This window comes from Sus scrofa, chromosome 4 (assembly GCF_054392235.1).
Source record: "Sus scrofa isolate SSC_HxYL_T2T_F1_AM1 chromosome 4, Sscrofa_HxYL_maternal_Yorkshire_Landrace_v2.0, whole genome shotgun sequence".
NCBI classification, from domain to species: domain Eukaryota; kingdom Metazoa; phylum Chordata; class Mammalia; order Artiodactyla; family Suidae; genus Sus; species Sus scrofa.
This window is the reverse complement of record NC_139386.1, coordinates 111,268,389-111,288,710: the sequence shown is the minus strand read 5'-3', so window position 1 is coordinate 111,288,710 and position 20,322 is coordinate 111,268,389. Positions and strand designations below refer to the sequence as shown.

Genomic DNA, 20,322 nt, shown 5'->3' with positions numbered 1-20,322 from the left:
GCCAGATCAAATGATAAGAATGAGAGTCTTGTGAGCTGAGTGTTAAAAGTCTGAATTGAATAATTCAGGGAAAAGGAAAAAGAGGCTGGAGAAAATAAGATTATGAGGTAGGGCCAACAGCCCTAGTTTGAAAGGTATAACCATTCCCAATGGTACTTCCTGCCTCTACCTTGCACCTATCTCCTGTTCATCTCTATTCCTTTCCCTGTGGGCACACAAAAACAGGCACCTAGAAAGCAGTACATGTTTGGTAAAAAGAAAGCAAAAAATAACTAGGTTCTGAAGCAACAAGTCACTGGCTTTTTCTACAGAGGAGGTAGAAGCAGAAAGAAGTGTGTATGAGTGTGGGGGAGCTGGAAATGTGGAGTGTTAAATATTTTGCCCATTCTTACCAAAAGAGTTGGCAATAAAGAGAGGGAAAGAGACAGAGTGATCTGCTCGGAGAGGCAGAATAAAGAAAAATGCTGCTTTATACAGGAAAAAAATTGGGAGATATAATATAGAAAATAACTAAAATAATTAATTTATAATCAAACTGGCTTAACCCTACAAAATAATACAATAACGTGTATTTAAATTATGCTAGTAAGTATCCAGTAACTTTGCACAAGTCAGCTTTACCACTGCAGTGATTCATTTTTAATGTATAAAAATATCAAATCACTACATCGTACACAAAAAATTAATGCAATATTGTAAGTCAATTATACTTAAATAAAAAATTGAATATCACACAAAAGAATATTTATAATACATATGTTATCGACACAGAACACAGCCTAAGCATAATAAAACAAAAACTCGAAAAGTCGAAAAAAAATTTTGTTTACTACTAAATATAAAACCGGACTAAGCTGAAGTCACAGTTACATATGACCACTTACGTGCACAAATGATCATATAAGACCTGACACTATCAAACATAAGAAAATATACTTAGGAAATACATTAATAAGTATAGATGTTATCATAAAGCTTCTCAGTATTCTTTAAGCTTAATTTCCAAAGATACATCAATCTTTAAAATTCAAAAATCTCACAAACTCAGGAAATTATGAGTAAGTTCATTACCAATATAGCAATCTAATTCTAATACTCAGAATGATTTGAAACAAGGTTCCCAAAGTTTTTTCAATATTAACAGAAACTTGTGTAAAAATAACATACTTTGGGGGGGGGCTTTTTTGTTTGTTTGTTTTTCTTTCAGGGCCGCACCTGTGGCATACGGAAGATCCAGGCTAGGGGTTGAAGAGGAGCTACAGCTGCCAGCCTACACTACAGCCACAGCACTGCCAGATCCAAGCCACATCTGCAACCCACACCACAGCTCATAGCAATGCTGGATTCTTAACCCACAGAGCAAGGCTAGGGATTGAACCCACATCCTCATAGATACTACTAATGAAGTCAGACTCATTACCACTGATTCACAATGGGAACTCCTAAAAATAATATACTTTTAAACTGATAATGTTATATTTATAGCCTGCTAGCTACTAAAAGAATGCAGTTAAAAAAAAAATAATAGACACTGGAATTCCCTCTGTGGCACAATGGGATCTGCAGCATCTCTGGAACACTGGGACACAGGTTCAATCCCTGGCCTGGGAGAGTGGGTTAATGACCCAGCTTTGCTGCAGCTGTGGGGTAGGTTGCAACTGTGACTTGGATCTGATGCCTGGTCCAGGAACTCCATTATGCCAGGGGGCAGCCAAAAAGGAAAAAAGAAAAAAAAAAATAGTTCAGCAAATAATTAACAATGCCACAAATAAACAAATGGGACTTGGTTAAACTTCAAAGCTTTTCCATAGCAAAGGAAACCATAAACAAAATGAAAGGACAATCTATAGAAGAGGAAAAAATATTTGCAAACAATGAGACTGACAAGGAATTATCTACAAAATATACAAACAGCTCATACAACTCAACATCAAAAAAAAAAACCCAATCAAAAAATGGGCAGAAGATCTAAAAAAATATTTCCCCAAAGAATACATACAGATGGCTAAAGGGCACATGATTTTTTTTTTTTTTTTGTCTTTTGTCTTTTTTGTTGTTGTTATTGTTGCTATTTCTTGGGCCACTCCCGCGGCATATGGAGGTTCCCAGGCTAGGGGTTGAATCGGAGCTGTAGCCACCGGCCTATGCCAGAGCCACAGCAACGCGGGATCCGAGCCGCGTCTGCAACCTACACCTCAGCTCACGGCAACGCCGGATCATTAACCCACTGAGCAAGGGCAGGGATCGAACCCGCAACCTCATGGTTCCTAGTCGGATTCGTCAACCACTGAGCCACGACGGGAACTCCTTTTTTTTTTTGACCATGCTCCTGGCATGTGGAAGTACCCAGGCCAGGGATCAAACCCACACCATAGCACTGGCCCAAGCCGCAGCACTGACAATGCCAGATCCTTACCCTGCTGAGCTACCAGGGAACTCCAAAAGGCTCATGAAGACGTTCACTAATTATCAGAGAAATGCAAGGCAAAACCAAAATAAGGTATCACCTCACACCAATCAGAATGGCCACCATCAAAAAATCTATAGGCGTTCCCATTGCGGCACAGTGGGTTAAGAACCTGACTGCAACAGCCTGGTTCCATGCAGAGGTGTGGGTTCTATCCCTGGCCCGACAATTTCCATATGCTGCGCATACAGCCATTAAAAAAAAAAAAAAAAAGATCTACAAATAACTGTTGGAATGGAAAAAAAGGAACCCTCCAACACTGTTGGTAGCAATATAAATTGGTATAGACAGTATGGAGAACAGTAGTGAGGTTCCTCAAAAAACTAAAAATAGAGCTACTATATGACCCTGCAATACCTCTCCTGGGGATCTATCCAGAAAAAACTTTAATCAAAAAGATACAAGCGGAGTTCCCGTCGTGGCGCAGTGGTTAACGAATCCAACTAGGAACCATGAGGTTGCGGGTTCGGTCCCTGCCCTTGCTCAGTGGGTTAACGATCCGGCGTTGCCGTGGGCTGTGGTGTAAGTTGCAGACGCAGCTCGGATCCCGCGTTGCTGTGGCTCTGGCGTAGGCCGGTGGCTACAGCTCCGATTCGACCCCTAGCCTGGGAATCTCCATATGCTGCGGGAGCGGCCCAAAGAAATAGCAAAAAGACCAAAAAAAAAAAAAAAAAGAAAAAGAAAAAGATACAAGCAACCCAATGTTCATAGCAGCATTATTTACAATGCCCAAGACATGGAAGAAATCTAAGTGTCTATCGACCAATGAATGGATAAAGATGTGGTGGAGTTCTCTTGCAGCACAGCAGATTACGAACCTGCAGCAGCTCGGGGCCCTGCTATGGCTCAGGTTCTATCCCTGGCTCGGGGGGTGAGAGAGGGGTACAAATTACAGGAATTCTGAGTCTTAGTAGGTATAGCTCACAGGAAAGATGACTTCATCTGTATATATACACACATGTGCTTATGTGAGTAAACCTGCATGCACCTAGGTTTTCCTTATTCTCTTTTTATGGGAGAAGGAGGTATGGAATGAAAAAGGCCAGTGGAACCTGGAGTCCTGACCATGAAGAGCCAGGATTCCATGGCTGCCTGGTCCAAGCACTTGCTTATTCACTGCCTCCTTTAGGAGGTCATCTGAATTTTGCACTTGTGGCTTCAATCAGTGAGTCAGTCACTGGATCATGACAGGACTGCTCCAATCCCAGCTGTACAAACTGGGCAGAGAAACAGTAAAGCTCTGCTACTCTTGGGATAAGGAATTTAACTTGAAAATGTATTTATAGAGTTCCCGTTGTGGCACAGCGGAAACGAATCCGACTAGGAACCATGAGGTTTCGAGTTCGATCCCGGGCCTTGCTCAGTGGGTTAAGGATCCAGCATTGCCGTGAGCTGTGGTATAGGTTACAGACACGGCTCGGATCAGTGTTGCTGTGGCTGTGGTGTGGGCCGGCAGCTGTAGCTCTGATTCGACTCCATGCTAGCCTGGGAACCTCCATATGGCTCAGCTGCAGCCCAAAAAGGCACCCCCCCAAAAAAATGTATTTAGTACAGGGCAGGTACTAAATACATCCCCCTCTCCACAAATTTGACCCTGTAAAGGGAGCCATATTCAAGAATAGGCAAAGAATAAGTATATCCCATTTGAGGAGGGTCAGAAACTTGAATGAGATCACAGTGAACAACCAGCCAACTGGCTCCTACTAAGGCAGAACTAACAGAAGAAACAAAAAAGAACTTTACTAGGGAAAAAAAGGGGGAGGATTAAGAACTCTCAGAAAAATGCAATTAGAATATATATCACAAGTATAAGAAAAAGAGCTCTGCTACAATTAAGCATAATTTTCACATTAAAAACAACAGAAGACGGAATTCTCATTGCAGCTCAGCACATTACAAATTCAATTATTATCCTTGAGGATGTGGGTTCAATCCCTGGCTTCAAGCAGTGGGTTAGGATCTGGCATTGCCTCAAGCTGTGGTATAGATCACAGATGTGGCTCAGATCTGGCGTTGCTGTGGCTGTGACCTTGGCCTGAAATTTCCATATGCCACAGGTGTGGCCCAAAAAAAAGCAAAAAAAAAAAAAAAAAAAAAAAAAGTCATAAAAAATAAAAGGGTAACCAATTGATCAAATTAAGAAACATACCTAAAATAAAAAATAGTTTAAAGAGAAAAGGATAATAAATATTACCACTAAATGGAGGTGCATGGATGGAGGATAGAACAAACAAAAAATAGAAGAGGAAAAACAATACCAGCATTAGGTGAATGTACTCAGACCTCAAAAATCATAAAACAGTACAAGAATTGTATTTAACAATGAAGGATACAATCCATAAACTCTCATAAACTTTTATGCAACAAACAGGATGGAAGCTACAAACAAAAAGTAAAAATATATGAAAATATACAAACATAACTGTGAAACTTAAAATTTAGTTGCCCATAAACCCATATCTCCTTATCAAATTCTGAAATTCAGGAAATTCTGATAAAACTTTAGCTTTAAAACTCAATTTAGTGAAAAAGACCTGACCTGAACTGGCATGAAACTATATCTTTAGTTACCCTATTTAGTGAAAATACTGCTGCAGAAGACTAAGGTTTTTGATTACAAGAATACTACCACGGACTCTGACAAAGGTTGATACCACCTTGCCTCTCTAAAATGTGAGAATTCATGCAACCTAAAATGAACACCTCTGACACCACACTGAATCCTTGAATGGAATTTTTTAACTTAAAAATAATAAAATATCTTTCTTTTCCTATGTCCATAAAATTTTAATCATGTAACTTGGCCAATAAGGGGGGAAGGGGAGTAAAAGGTTTTCACTATCCATATGTATTGACATAACCAATATAATCCTAAAAATAAATAAATTACCTCCCCATTCCCCCCCCCCAAGTTGAAATGATTCCTAAATAAGAAATGATATTCTGGCTAAGAAAAGAAATTAAGTGAAAATTTTAAAAATTACCAAAATGGAGTACATTCTATAACTTAACATTTTTTACTTTATAACAAATTACTACACAGCAAAATACAAAAGGAATAAAATACTTGGTCTCTATGGCCTTTTTTTTTTTTTTTTTAATGTCTACACCTGGGTCAGGGCAACACTGGCTGCGCCAGAGATCAAACCAACTGAGCCGCAGCAGTGGGATTCTTCTTTTTTTTAGGGTCTAGCTCGAGGCATATGGAAGTTTCCAGGTTAGGGGTCGAATCAGAGCTGCAGCTGCCGGCCTACACCACAGCCACAGCAACATAGGATCCGAGCCACATCTGCATCCTACACCACAGCCTAGGGCAATGCTGAATCCTTAACACACTGAGCGAGGCCAGGGATAGAACCTGAATCCTCATGGATACCAGTCGGGTTTGTTACTGCTGAGCCGAACTCCCTTAACTGATTTTTTTTTTTTTAAGTTGCATAAAAGAATAACAGCAAAGAGGAGCAGAGAGGAAACACAGTAACACCGATGCAAGAAGATAACACCAAACCACAGTCCAAATCCACAGGAATTAAAGAGTAACACAAACGGTAAATATATGCAGATTAATATAAACAAGTGTGTATTTTTTCTTTCTTCTCTTATTTAAAAACCCTAAGATTATGTACACAATAACAGTATTGCTGGATTTGTCACATATAAACATAACACATGTAAAAACTTTTTTGGTCTTCTTAGGGCCGCACCCAACATATGGAAGTTCCCAGGCTAGGGGTCAAATCAGAGCTACAGCCTCCTGCCTATGCCACAGCCACAGCAACTTGGAATCCGAGCCATATCTGTGAACTACACCACAGCTCACAGCAACATCAAATCCTTAACTCACTGAGCAAAGCCAGGGACTGAACCTAGGTCCTTGTGGACGCTAGTCAGATTTGTTTCCACTGAGCCACAACAGCAACTCCAAAAAACATATATTTTTGGTATGAGTATAGAACACAGAGAAAATTTTATCCTGTATTTCATTACAAAATAAAGAAAACGTTTCCAATTCGGAAGGTTTTGGTTTATACTGTCCATATTCTGATTATGACCCAATAAAAATTTTTACAAAGTAAAAATAAATGAGGAGTTCCTGTCATGGCTCAGTGGTAACGAACGAAACTAGTATCCATGAGAACACGAGTTCAATCTCTGACCTCGCTCAATGGGTTAAAGGATCAGGCTTTGCCATGAGCTGCGGTGTAGCTCAGATCTGGTATTGCTGTGGCTGTGATGTAGGCTGGCAGCTGCAGCTGATTCTACCCCTAGCCAGGGAACTTCCATATGCCGAAGGTGTGGCCCTAAAAAGACTAAATAAATAAATAAGTTAATTAATTAATTAATTAAATGATCACATACACAAAACCCAAAAGAAAAATGCATGGAAATCCCAACAAAAAGTACAGGCGAATCCAAACAAAAAGTACAGGCGCTCCAAAAAACAGTGTAGCATAAACAGCTGATACTCACAGACATTAAAACTATCCTATCTTTTAGAGTTCCCTGGTGGTGGCCTAGCAGTTAAGGATTCTGTGTTGGCTCTAGTTCAGTCCCTGGTCTAGGAACTTTCACATGCCGTAAGTGAGGGCATCACCTCCCCAAAAAAAAAATTAAAAAAAAAAGACAAAAAAATTAAAACCCAAAACTACCCTATCTTTCAACCTAAATGTCCATCAACAGATGAATGGATAAAGAAGATGTAGAATATACACATGATAGAATATTGATCTGCTAAAAAAAGAATGAAATAATGCCATTTGCAGCAACTTGGATTGTCCTAGAGACTAGCATACTAAGTGATGTAAGCCAGACAGAGAAAGACAAATACAACATCGTTTATATATGCAATCTAAAACATGACACAAATTTATCTGCAAGACAGAAACAGACTCATAGACATAGAGATCAGAACTGTGGTTACCAAAGGGGAAGGGAAGGGGGAGGGACAAATTAGGAATCTGGGATTAATAAATACACCCTACTATTTATAAAATAGATAACCAATAAGGACCTACTGTATAGCATAGGGAACTGTATTATTATCTTGTAATAACCTATAATTAAAAAGAATCTGAAAAAGAATATATAGATGTGTACCTGAATCACTTTGCTGTACACTGAAAATAACACTGTAAATCAACAATACTTTAATTAAAAAAAAAAAAAAAAAGAGTTTAAAAAGAAAGTAGACTATCGTTGGTCTTTACCAAAGATTAGAGGAGTTCCCCATGGTGGCACAGCAGAAATGAATTCAACTAGGAACTGAAGTTGCGGATTCGATCCCTGGCCTTGCTCAGTGGATTAAGGATCCAGCATTGTGGTGTAGGTCACAGATGCGGCTCAGATCCTGCGTGGCTGTGGCTCTGGCGTAGGCCAGCAGTTATAGTTCTGATTTGACCCCTAGCCCAGGAACCTCCATGTGCTGCGGGTGCGGCCCTAAAAGGCAAAAAAAAAAAAAAAAAAAAAAAAAAAGATTAGAAATAACAATAACTTATCTACTTCCCTAAGAAATTTAAATTATAAAATCTAAATAGGTGTGAAACAAGAATTATTACTGAAAACAAAATTGAAAATTGAATTTAAATTATTTTCTTTGAGGAAAAAGTAAAACTTCATGAAGCTAATGAAAAGATATAAATGGAAGAATGGAAAAGAAGCAACAAATACAAAAGAATTATAAAGAATATTACTAGGTCTATGTTAGCAAATAACTCCACAGCAAGAAATTTTAAAACCTGGAAAAACAGACTATCACCTAGTAAAATGTGATTTACCAAAAACACAGAAGAACCAAGAAGTAACACATTTATGAAGACCTGTATTAGCATACAGAGATTAGGAAGAACTGCCATTTAAAAAAAATTCAAAATCATGATGGCTTTACAGGGGACTTATGTTTTAATTAACAGACCAGCATTCCATTATAATTTAAGCTAATCTAGAACATGAGTGAAAAAGGAAAACCCCAATTCATTTTATAAAGTTCAACATAACCTTAATACTGAAAGTGGACAAAGACAATGCAAAAGAAAAACAAAAAAAAAACCAGAGACCATTCTAACATGAATTCCATATTTCCAAATGAAATAAAAATTGATGAAAATATTGTTTTGACAGGAGTTCCCATCATGGCTCAGCAGAAACAAATCTGACCTGTATCCATGAGGATGCAGGTTCAATCCCTGGCCTTGCTCAGCGGGTTATGGATCCCGTGTTGCTGTGGCTATGATGTAGGCTGGTGGGCAGCTACAGCTCTGATGTGACCCCTAGCCTGGGAACCTCCATATGCCCTGGGTACAGCCCTAAAAAATAAAAAAATACTGTTTTGACAGATTTCCAGATAGATCACTAAGGTTTGTAGCAGGAATTCAAGTATTATTCAATAGCAAGGATATCAATAAAACAATCATATCAAAATAACTAAAGGAGAAAACCATATGGTTACATAAATAAATTTGGCCTATGATCAAATTCAGATAATAAAAACTATAAGAAATAGAAGCAAACAACTTAAAATACAAACAGAATCATTTATCAAAAAACATCACATAGCATTCAAAATTAGCAAAACATTAAAAACTTTTCGGGAGTTCCCATCATGGCACAGCGGAAACAAATCTGACTGGGAACCATGAGGTTGAGGGTTCAAATCCCTAGCCTCACTCAGTGGGTTAAGGATCTGGCGTTGCTATGAGCTGTGGTGTAGGTTGCAGACACAGCTCAGATCTGGGGTTGCTGTGGCTGTGGTGTAGGCCAGCAGCAACAACTCAGGCAACAGCTCTGAGACCCCTAGCCTGGGAACCTTCATATGCTGGGAGTGTACCCTCAAAAAGACAAAAAACAAACAAACAAACAACTTTTCAACTCAAGTCCAAATCCAAGCATCATTTATCAAAGAGACAATACAACAAAATAATAGCACAGGCTCTAGAACCAGACTAATTAGGTTTAAATTCCAAGCCCATTCCCTTCTGCATTGTGTGACTGTGGATTAGTTTCCTAACCTTGGAGTCTTTGTTTTCCATCTGTAAAATAGGAATAATCATAGTACTTATCTCAAGGGGGAAGACTGTATGTGCTAATAAAAGTAAAATCCAACATAAAGTACAAAAAAAAAAGGTAGCTATTATTAGTTACTATTTGTCTCAAAAATTTTAGAGCATCACTGTGTGGCAGAACTCTGTGTATTAATGGAAAGGTGCTATATCTGCACTATCCAGTGCAGCAGCCAATACAAGCGCCCACTGAGTACTCCGAAAAAGTGCTTTATTAGTGCAACTAACAAAATGAATTTTTAAATTTATTTTTAGTTAACTAAAATGACTAGTGGCAATGGCACAGGACAATTTAGATCAGAACATATAAAGTACCTGAAATATTATCTTTTTTAAACAAAAATACTGGGAGTTCCCGCCATGGCTCAGTGGTTAACAAACCTGACCAGGAACTATGAGGTTGCGGGTTTGATCCCTGGCCTTGCTCAGTGGGTTAAGGATCAGCATTGCTGTGAGCTGTGGTGTGCATCAAAGACACAGCTCAGATCCCACACTGCTGTGGCTGTGGCGTAGGCCGGCGGCTACAGCTACAGTTAGACCCCTAGCCTGGGAACCTCCATGTGCTGCGGGTGTGGGCAGCACATGGAGGTTCCCAGGCTAGGGGTCGAATCAGGGCTGTAGGCACCAGCCTACACTGCAGCTCACAGCAACGCCAGATCCTTAACCCACCTGAGCAAGGTCAGGGATCAAACCCACGTCCTCATGGATACTAGTCAGGTTTGTTAACCACTGAGCCATGACAGGAATGCCTAAAATATTTTTAAATTTTTGAGAAAATGAAACTACAAAAGAAAAACTCAACAGGTAGCTAGCTTCCACTAATGGAAGAATAAAAAGCAAATCCTCCCCTCAAAGTACAGGAGTAATAAAACTTGACAGAATTGTCATACACAAACAAAAACCATCAGAGATTTAAAAGCACTGGGAAACAACCATTATCATACAAAATGAGAAGTGCTTAATCCACAAAAACTGCTAGGTTTTCTGGTAACAACAGTGGAAGGCACTGGCCTTCTTGCCTGAGAATGATCCTATGATCCCCACTCCAACCCCGAAAGTCTGGTCTGCAAGATCAGGAGTTTTACTAGAGTGAAACTCCATAAAAACAGCAGCTTGGCGTTCCCACTGTGACGCAGTGGTTAATGAGCCCGACTAGGAACCATGAGGTTGCGGGTTCAATCCCTGGCCTTGCTCAGTAGGTTAAGGATCCCGCGTTGCCGTGAGCTGAGGGGTAGGTCGCAGACACAGCTCGGAACCCAAGTTGCTGTGCCTGTGGTGTAGGCTGGCAGCTACAGCTCCAATTAGACCCCTAGCCTGGGAACCTCCATATGCCACAAGTGCGGCCTTAGAAAAGACAAAAACAAAAAACAAAAAAAGAAATAGCAGCTTTGTTCTTATACCATATATAAAATAAAATAAAAATGGATTGAAGACCTAAATATAAGACCAGAAACCATAAAACTCCTAGAACAAAACACAGGCATAACACTCTTTGACATCAATGATAGCAATATTTTTTTTGGATCTGTCTCCCAAGGCAAAGAAAACAAAAGCAAAAATAAACAAGTGACCTAATGAAACTTAAAAGCCTCTATGGAGTTCCTGTTGTAGCTTAGCAGATTAAGAACCCGACATAGTGTAGGTGGGGATGTGGTTCGCTCCCCGGCCTCACTCAGTAGCTTAAGGATCTGGCATTGCTGCACTGTGGTGCAGGTAGCAGATGCAGCTTGGATCTGGTGTTGCTGTGGTGTGGCGTAGACCACAGCTGCAGCTCTGATTCAACCCATAGCCTGGGAACTTCGATATGCCACAGGTGCAGCCTTAAAAAGGGAAGAAAAACAAAGGTATTGCCAGCAAAGGACACCATCAACAAAATGAAAAGACAACCTACTGAGCAGGAGAAAATATGTGCAAATGATAAAAACAAAAGTCCAAATTATAGAAGCAGTTCATACAAAGCAACTTCAAAAAAAACCTAACATCCCAATTAAAACATGGGCAGAAGACCAGAGTAGACATTTTTTTCCAAAAAATATATACAGACGGCCAACAGGCACATGAAAAGATGCTCAGCATGACTTAGAAGAGAAAAACCACAGTGAGATATTACCTCACACCTGTCAGAACAACCTTTAACAAAAGACCACAAATAGGAGTTTCCTGTAGTACAGAAGGCTAAGGATCTAGCATTGTCACTGCAGCAGCTTGGGTCACTGCTGTGCTGTGGGTTCAAACCCTGACCTGGGAACTTCTGCATGCCAGGGGTGTGGCCAAAAACAACAACAACAAAGATTACAAATAACAAACGTTGGTGAGGATATGCAGAAAAAGGAACCCTCCTACACTGTTAGTAGGAAAGTAAACTGGTGCAGCCATTTTGGAACATGGTATGGAGGTTCCTCAAAAAACTAAAAATTGACCTGTCATATGACCCAGCAATTCTACTCCTGAGACTACACCTGAAGAAAACAAACACTAACTCAAAAAGATACGCACATACCCAACGTTTATAACAGCATTATTCACAACTGTCAAGACATGAAAGTAACCTAAGCATCTATCAACAGATGAATGAAGTGATGTGTACGTGTACGTACACACACACACACACACACACACACACACACACACACAATGGAATACTACTCAGCCATAAAAAAGAATGAAAATCTGCCATTTGCAACAAGGTGGATGAGCCTTCTGGGAAAAGAATCACTGGGAGGAAGCACTCTCAGGATTGTCATCCACCAGCCATGGTGGCTGGAGGCTAAGAAAACAGGAGGCGTGCGCATGGCTGGCCCATCCACTTTTTCCTAACTCTTCACTCCAGCAGGGTTTTCGTACTGTCATAAATTGATCTCTGGACCAGAAGTCCTGGACAGTAAAGATTTCTACAGTAAAGGCTGGCAATGACTGTCCCAATGCCAAGGGGATGGACAGGCAAGAGGAATGTAAACTGTTTTTCTCCAAGTTACCCTCTCATAGCCAAGGCAACATTCTGTCCCAGGATGTAACCACCCCCCCCAACACACATACTAGTTCAAACAAACTTTTATCTGCTCAGGGGGTTCTTAGGGTTTGCTTGTTCCTGGAAACTCACAGTTTTCCCAAGGTTAATCTCAAGGGGAGGAGCCAGCAGCCTATTTCACCATATTGGTCAAAAGATGCATTAAACACATTAGAACATTACTATAAGAAACAAGGGGGGAGCTCCCCTCGTGGCTCAGTGGAAATGAATCAGACTAGGAACCATGAGGTTTCCGGTTCGATCCCTGGCCTCGCTCAGTGGGTTAAGGATCCGGCGTTGCCATGAGCTGTGGTGTAGGTCGCAGACACGGCTTGGATCCCATATTCCTGTGGCGTAGGCCCGCAGCTGTAGCTCTGATTAGACCCCTAGCTTGGGAACCTCCATACGCCATGGATGCAGCCTTAAAAAGACAAAAGACAAAAAAAAAAAAAAAAAAAAAAAAAGAAAGAAAGAAAAAAACAAGGGGAGTTGGTACTGGGGTATGGAGGTAAAAGGGAATGAATGACTACTCAGTCATAAAAAAGAACAAAATAATGGTGTTTGTGGCAAGATGGATGCAACTAGAGGAGATTCTCATACTAAGTGAAGTCAGAAAGAGAAAGAGAAATACCACTGATATTACTTATATGTGGGATCTAAACTATGGCACAAATGAATCCTATCTACAACACAGAAACAGACTCACAGACACAGAGAAGAGATGGGTGGTTGCCAAGGGGGGCGGGGAGGAAGTGGGATGGACTGGGAGTTTGGGGTTAGTAGACACAAAACTAGTACATTTAGAATGGATAAGAAACGAGGTCCTGCTGTACAGCACAGGGAACTACATCAAATCCCTTGGGAGAGAACACGATGGAAGACAGCAATAGAAAAAAATGTCTACATATGTGTGACTGGGTCACTTTGCTGTACGGCAGAAATTGACTCAACACTGTAAATCAACTGCAATTTTTTTAAAAAGGTAATGAATGAATAAACAAACAGGAGAGGGGCCTTGAATGGAGCAAAAAGTCACATATTATATCCAGGGTTTATTGTAAAAAATAGTAATTCCCCAGAGTACCCATTGTGGCTCAGCGGGTTAAGAACCCAACTGGTATCCATGAGGATTTGGGTTCGATCCCTGGTGTCGCTCATGAGGCTTGGATCTGGTGTTGCTGTTGCTGTTGCTGTTGCTGTGGTGTAGGCCTGCAGTTGTGGCTCTGATTTGACCCCTAGACTTCCATATGCCGAGCCGAGCGTGCAGCCCTAAAAAAAAAAAAGAAAAGCTAGTAAATCCTTGCCCCAACCCACTCTATGCCAAGTCTCACAACCACAAATATTCAACTCTTTCAGGTTTTTCTTTTGGTACTTATCATGTTTTTCTAAGGAAAGGTTTTCAACTCTTATTTCTTCATTTTCCAATTTTAGATGCTTTCTATTGACCGCAGAGGAAGGTTTATTGTGAAACTAATACAGCTTAAGTTTCAGAGTGTCTCACTTTCAACTGGCCCTTTTCAAGGCCCCTTTCTTAACTTCAAACATGTAATTTTTTACTACTTTTCTTTTATTTATTTATTTATTTTTTGGTCTTTTTGCCTTTTCTAGGGCTGCTCCTGCGGCATATGGAGATTCCCAGGCTAGGGGTCCAATCGGAGCTGTAGCCGCCAGCCTACGCCAGAGCCACAGCAACGCTGGATCCAAACCATGTCTGCGACCTACATCACAGCTCACGGCAACGCCAGATCCTTAAGCCACTGAGCAAGGCGAGGTATCAAACCCGCAACCTCATGGTTCCTAGTCGGATTCGTTAACCACTGAGCCACGACGGGTTTCCCAAACCACTGAGATGAATCATTCATGGGACAAGGCTGATAGGCTCGAGGTGTCTGATCACAACTTTTATCTAAAGTACTGGCTGATACCAAGATATGCAGATATTGGAGCAAACCCTAGGAAGCCATACTAAATAATAAAAATTAAAATACTGAAAAGAGACATCAGTGGCTGTAAACTATACAGATTCCATACTTTAAGCAAGTTACTAAAAAATATCAACAACCCACAGAAAAATAAAGCAAAATTCAGAGTTAATACAATGTATTATAATCTAATTAAGGAAATATATAAAAGTGTGATCTAACAGAGTGGGGTGGGGGAGATCAACTAATCAACTGAGACCAGACACTGGAGTTAGTCAAGAAAGATTTCAAAGCAACTACTATAAACATTCCTAAGAATAAAGTAAAATATAATGGCAATGCCTCAACATAGAGGAAGTCTCAAAAGAGAACTAGAAATTATAACAACCCATACAATGAAAAGTACAAATACAAAGTAAAATTTTCATTATACATATGGGCTCAATAGCAGACTTGAATGAACCTGTATATAGACAAAAAGTATCCAATCCTTAAAAGAGGAATAAAGACTAAAAGAGGGGAACAGGTTCTCAGAGACCAGAGTAACAACATTAAGAATACCAACATAAATGTAATCAAAGTCCCAGGAGATGAGAATAAGAAAAATGATGAAATAATGGCAAAACTGTCCAACACTTGAGGAGATACATTAATCTGTAGAGTCAAATAAAACAGAATGAAATCTTGATTTATCATACTCAAACTGCTGAAAGGCAAAAATTTTCAAAGAAAATCTTGAAAGCAGCAAGAGAGAAACAATTCGTCACAAATAGGGGAACAACAATAACATTAACATCTGACTTTTCATCAGAAACAATGAAGGTCACAAAGCAATGAAATGACATAAGGTAACTGAAAGACTGTAAAACCAAGAATTCTATATAAAGCAAAAATATTACTCAATACAAAAGCAAAATAAAGATTTCCAGATAAACAAAAATTAACAGAATGTGACTAGCATATGTGTAACAAAAAACACTAAATGAATTCCATTCAGGCTGAAAAGAACTGAACTCAGACTAACTTTAATCAACAGAAATGAGATGCACTAAAAAACAGTAAAATATGAAAGCTATAAAAGATTATTTTTATTTCTTAATTTCTTTTGTAAAAAACCACATAAGATTGTTTAAAGCAAGAATGAGAATAATAAACTAAAATTTATAAACATATAAATGGAATAATATGACTAGTTATTACAAAGGAGAGGAATGGATCTATAAGCAAAGTTGCTACATTTTGACAAGATTAATACAGTTTTTGTTTTTGTTTTTTTTTGTCTTTTTGCCATTTCTTGGGCCACCCCCAGCATATGGATCTTCCCAGGTTAGGGGTCGAATCCAAGCTGCAGCCACCGGCCTATGCCAGGGCCACAGCAACTCGGGATCCGAGCCTCGTCTGCAACCTACACCACAGCTCACGGCAACGACGGATCCTTAACCCACTGAGCAAGGCCACGGATCGAACCCACAACCTCGTGGTTCCTAGTCGGATTTGTTAACCAATGAGCCACGACGGGAACTCCTACAGTGTTACTTTGAAGTGGCTTATATTAAATTAAACATATAGTTTCTAAAGCAACAACTAAAACAAAAAGTAAAAACAAAATGAAAGAAAAATGTAAGGAATATTAAAAAGTGGTGAATACAAAAGGTTTAATAAAAGAAAGGAATCAAAAAATGACATGAGGAGTTCCCGTAGTGGCGCAGTGGTTAACGAATCCCACTAGGAACCATGAGGTTGCAGGTTCGATCCCTGCCCTTGCTCAGTGGGTTAACGATCTTGCGTTGCCGTGAGCTGTAGTGTAGGTCGCAGACATGGCTCGGATCCCGCGTTGCTGTGGCTCTGGCGTTGCCCAGTGGCTACAGCTCCAATTCAACCCCTAGCCTGGGAACCTCCATATGCCGCGGGAGCAGCCCAAGAAATGGCAAAAAGACAAAAAAAAAAAAAAAAAGACATGACAAGGAATTTTCGTCATGGTTCATTGTTAACGAACCCAACTAGTATCCATGAGGACTCTAGTTCAATCCCTGGCCTCGATCGGGGGTTAAAGATCCAGCATTGCATTGAGCTGTGTGTGGTATAGGTTGCAGACTCAGCTCAGATCTGGTGCTGCTGTGGCTTTGGCATAGGCCAGCAGCTGCAGTTCTGATTTGACGCCTAGCCTGGAAACTTCCACATGTCTCAGGAGCAGCCCTAAAAAGACAAAAAAAAAAAAAAAAAAAGACATGACAAAGAAAAGAAACAACCTGAATCCCACCATATCATTACACATTAAATAAGAATGGACTAAGTACTCCAATAAAAGGCAGAGATTATGACACTGGATAAAACACAAAAATCCAACTATGTGTTGTCTAAAGTAAACATTTTCAGGAGTTCCCTTAGTGGCATAGTGGTTAACGAAACCGACTAGTGTCCATGAGGATGCAGATTCAATCCCTGGCCTTACTCAGTGGATTAAGGATCCAGTGGTGCTGTGAGCTGTGGTATAGGTCACAGATGCGGCTCGGATCTGGCATTGCTGTGGCTGTGGCATAGGCTGGCAGCTGCAGCCCTGATTGGATTCCTAGCCTGGGAACTTCCATATACTGATGGTGTGGCCCCCCCTCCAAAAAAAATTTAGATTCAAAGACACAGTAAGCTGAAATTAAAAGGAGAAAAGAGGAGTTCCCGTTGTGGCGCAGTGGTTAACGAATCCGACTAGGAACCATGAGGTTGCGGGTTCGGTCCCTGCCCTTGCTCAGTGGGTTAACAATCCGGCATTGCCATGAGCTGTGGTGTAGGTTGCAGACGTGGCTCGGATCCCACGTTGCTGTGGCTCTGGTATAGGCCGGTGGCTACAGCTCCGATTCGACCCCTCGCCTGGGAACCTCCACATGCCGTGGGATCGGCCCAGGAAATAGCAAAAAGACAAAAAAAAAAAAAGGAGAAAAGATACACTATGAAAATAATAACCATAAAGAGGTGGAGTTAATTTTAATATCAGGAAAAAACATTAATATCATTAATATCAGGAAAAAAAGACTCTCAGGTAAGAAGTGTTACAAGACACAAAGATAAACATTTTATATGCTAAAGGGCCAATACATCAGAAATATTTAACAATTATAAATGTATATGCACCTAAAAAACACACAAAGCAAAACTAATAAAATAAAAGGAGAAATGGACAATTCAACAATTTCAGTTGGAGAATTCAATACTTGTTTCTCAGGAAGTGATAAATTATATTAGTAGGATATAAAAGCCTTGAACAACATAGTAACCAACCTGATGTAACTGACAGAGAACACTCCATAGACAGACAGTACAATACAAACTCTACCACAGCACAAAAGAAAGATTCTCAAGGACAGATCATTTATTAGTCCAAAGATGGGCACCAGTACTAAGTAAGGCCCATGGGCCACATTCAGCCTAGTGTGTTCTGTATGGCCCACAAGTTAAGACGTGATTACATTTTTCAAAGATTCGTGAGAGGTTTTTGTTTTGTTTTGTTTTTAACCTCCTGACACCAAATGCCTGGTGTCTTTCTTTCTATCACCACTTCTCTAACTCTGTCTTAAAATTCAATTCAATTAAGGGCTGTCTCACAAAACTGCCCCTACTCCAGATGCCAGTTAAAAGTCCTTGGTTATCACCAATACCTCTGAACAACTAGTGATAAAATCCAGAGGGTTTTCACAAACCTCTTCTCAGGTTCAATTACTCACAAGAACAACTCACAGAACTCAAGAAAGTGCTTAACTTACCATTACTGATTTATTATAAAGGATACAACTCAGAAAGTCAGACAGAAGCAATGCATAAGGCAAAGTAAGGGGAGCAGTGAGCACTGCCCTCTCGGGCATAGCACTCTACCAACACCTGGATGTCTTCACCAGCCCAAAGCTCCTCAAACCCCCCTTTGTCAAACAAAAGACATAAGCACACTAAAAGCAAAAAGACAGGAAAAGACACATCATGAAGATATTAATTTTCTTAAAAAGTAGGACAGTACAGTTTTTGAAACAGTAGTGAGAGGAATTCTGCAGATGTCTTCTTGGGGAAACAACTATAACTGGGGAAAATTATTATTTTTTTTTTTTTTGTCTTGTGTCTTTTTGTCTTTTGTTTTTTTTTTTGTTGTTGTTGTTGTTGTTGTTGTTGTTGTTGTTGCTATTTCTTGGGCCGCTCCCGCGGCATATGGAGGTTCCCAGGCTAGGGGTCGAGTCGGAGCTGTAGCCCCTGGCCTACGCCAGAGCCACAGCAATGTGGGATCCGAGCCGTGTCTGCAACCTTCACCACAGCTCACGGCAACGCCGGATTGTCAACCCACTGAGCAAGGGCAGGGACCGAACCCGCAACCTCGTGGTTCCTAGTCGGATTCGCCAACCACTGCGCCACGACGGGAACTCCGGGAAAATTATTTTTTTAAAAAAAACTGCTGTGGTGTGGATTATTTTTTTAAAAAAAACACCGGAGTTCCCGTCGTGGCGCAGTGGTTGGCGAATCCGACTAGGAACCACGAGGTTGCGGGTTCGGTCCCTGCCCTTGCTCAGTGGGTTGACAATCCGGCGTTGCCGTGAGCTGTGGTGAAGGTTGCAGACACGGCTCGGATCCCACATTGCTGTGGCTCTGGCGTAGGCCAGGGGCTACAGCTCCGACTCGACCCCTAGCCTGGGAACCTCCATATGCCACGGGAGCGGCCCAAAGAAATAGCAAAAAGACAAAAAAAACAAAACAAAACAAAACACCATTTAGGGAGTTCCCATCATGGCGCAGCAGAAACGAATCTGACTAGGAACCATGAGGTTGCGGGTTCAACCCCTGCCCTCACTCAGTGGGTTAAGGATCTGGCGTTGCCGTAGCTGTGGTGTAGGTCGCAGACATGGCTCGGATCCCACTTTGCTGTGGCTCTGGCGTAGGCCAGCAGCTGTAGCTCTGATTTGACCCCTAACCTGAAAACCTCCATATGCCCTAAAAATAAATAAATACATAAATTACCACCATTTAAAGACTCTGGAAGGAGTTTCTCTGCAGTGCAGCAGGTTAAGGATACAGCACTGTCACTGCAGTGGCTTGGACTGCTGCTGTGGTGTGGATTTGATCCCCAGCCCTGGAACTTTCGTATGTCGTGGGCACGGCCAAAGAAAAAGAAAGAAAGAAATGTTTATTTAAGAAAATCTACTAAATCTTGGTGAAAAAAAGTGAGGCTGTGGCACTGAAGCCACAACCCACTCCCTACTGCCCTCAACAACTCAACATGATGAAACCAACACTCCAGGTAGACAGGACCAAAAAAAACTTTCCCACAGGCTCCAAGTCAAGGTCTATAATACCTTCCTCAAGAGGGGCAAGCCATCAGCACTTATCCTGCACAGCTCTGGACTGCAAATGCTAAATTCAAGGCAGTGTAACCAAGAAGTCAGGAGTCCCATTCCCCCAGGCAGTCCCAATATTTAAGGCATAATTTTATGCCAGGCACAGTAGGACAAAAATAATGGGGCAACTGGCTCACTTGCTTGTAGTGTAGAGGTCCCATGCCTAAGAGCAGACAAGCCAGTAAGACCAGACGCAATTATGCCACCCAGCCCCCCAAGAAGTGAGCCACTGGCCCCATTACAGCTCTAGAGCAGGGGACAAGAATTTACCCAGGGAGAGAGGCAGACAATAAGAACAGAAAGCTCTTTAGATCTTCCCAAAAGAATTGGCTTTACTTGGACCAGAGTGTACAAAAGTTCAAACCTAAGAACAGGTCATGAAACACAAAATTCTGGTAGCAAATTAATTAAGAGGAAGTTGATACCTTCATGAAAACAATAATCTAAACCACAGACCAGCTAGTTTATCAGAGACCCAAGGAACCTATAAAGGAGCCCACCGGGG

General features: G+C 40.8%; 1 protein-coding gene and 1 long non-coding RNA gene across 6 annotated transcripts in view; one reads left to right on the top strand and one right to left on the bottom strand.

Moving 5' to 3' along the window:
- The window catches only part of TRIM33 (tripartite motif containing 33), a 133,156-nt gene that overhangs the window by 83,676 nt on the left and 29,158 nt on the right, over nucleotides 1–20,322 (bottom strand). The window lies entirely within an intron of this gene.
- LOC146404185 (uncharacterized) overlaps nucleotides 5,550–20,322 on the top strand; it is a 32,946-nt gene continuing 18,173 nt past the window's right edge. The window contains exons 1-2 of the long non-coding RNA XR_014844553.1: nucleotides 5,550–6,184; nucleotides 6,795–9,056. This is a non-coding gene — a long non-coding RNA (uncharacterized LOC146404185). The remainder of the gene's footprint in view (nucleotides 6,185–6,794; nucleotides 9,057–20,322) is intronic.